The 1,121-nt window shown below is 54.0% G+C and overlaps 1 protein-coding gene and 1 long non-coding RNA gene across 2 annotated transcripts in view; both read left to right on the forward strand.

Moving 5' to 3' along the window:
• Positions 1-1,121, forward strand: part of C1H8orf74 (chromosome 1 C8orf74 homolog) — a 601,672-nt gene that overhangs the window by 214,342 nt on the left and 386,209 nt on the right. The gene's annotated exons all lie outside the window — the stretch shown is intronic.
• LOC121930226 overlaps positions 375-1,121 on the forward strand; it is a 29,200-nt gene continuing 28,453 nt past the window's right edge. Inside the window, exon 1 of the long non-coding RNA XR_006103903.1 lies at positions 375-429. This is a non-coding gene — a long non-coding RNA (uncharacterized LOC121930226). The remainder of the gene's footprint in view (positions 430-1,121) is intronic.

Consider the following 1,121-nt stretch of genomic DNA (forward strand, 5'->3'; position numbering starts at 1 on the left):
GAGGAGGCGGTGGGTGGCTCCCTGCCTGCTGCCTTGGCGTGCGGGCGTGCGGGGAGCGCACCAAGCCAGGCAGGCACCTCCGCCTCCTCCTCTGCCTCTGCCCCCGCCTGCCGGGGCCAAGCCAAGTGCCTAGTGCGGTCGCGCGGAGGCACGTGAGGTGGAGGAGGCGGTGGGTGGCTGCCTGCCTGCTGCCTTGGCGCGTGGGTGGGGGGGAGCACGCCAAGGCAGCCACCCACCTCCTCCTCTGCCTTTGGCCGGGAGGCAGAGAGGAGGAGGGAGGAAGGAAGAGGGAGGGAGGAAGCGGAGGGAGGAGGGAGGGGATGGAGGGAGGATGAGGGAGGAAGGACGAGGGGGAGGAGGAGGAGGAAGAGGATGATGATGATGATGATGATGATGATGATATGTGCCAGCTTCTGAGGCACGACCAATGTAAGTTGCTCTGATTTTTACAAACTCATGCGCAATGAAAACAAACCCAAAGTCCCTTGACCAAGTACACACTTCTGAGAAGTACAGTTGAATCTGAGGGCAAACCCACTTCTTGTTAAACCACCTTGACATGTTCAGTATGAATGCATAGCATGTTCAGTGTGAAACCCAAAGAGTTTGGTTATACAATAAGCCTCTGAAATATGCAAGAGGCCATGTTAAGTAAAGCCATGTTCAATGCCCAAATGTGCTGTTTGGAATGGGGGAGGGGGGGTGGCCTCCATTTTCGCATGCCCTCCATTTTTAAAAAATGTGCCCTACATTTGAAACTTTTGTCCGACATTTGTCCTACATTTGTCCCGGTTTGGAGGTCCAGACCTATGGCAACCCTAACTATGATGCAGGGTGAATTCTTTACCTTGGGTGGCCCTTGACAGGGGGGAGTAGGAAATTGTGTTCCCCAACTCAGGTTGGCTGCTCCTTCTGTTACCACTTGGTAACACCTGAGGCTCCCCATCAGCTCAGTTTTTCCACTCTGGCAAATATTACATTAGGAGACTGTCTCATAAGGGTCTTCCTCTTAGAACATCATCAGAGTGAGGCATGCTCTCTGGGCAGCCATGGGAATGGGAAAATCTTCCCAACACCTTTCCTACAATGCCTGTCTCTGCAGAATAGATCCCACAGAGCAA

The sequence above is a fragment of the Sceloporus undulatus genome, chromosome 1, assembly GCF_019175285.1.
Source record: "Sceloporus undulatus isolate JIND9_A2432 ecotype Alabama chromosome 1, SceUnd_v1.1, whole genome shotgun sequence".
In the NCBI taxonomy this organism is placed as follows: Eukaryota; Metazoa; Chordata; class Lepidosauria; order Squamata; family Phrynosomatidae; genus Sceloporus; species Sceloporus undulatus.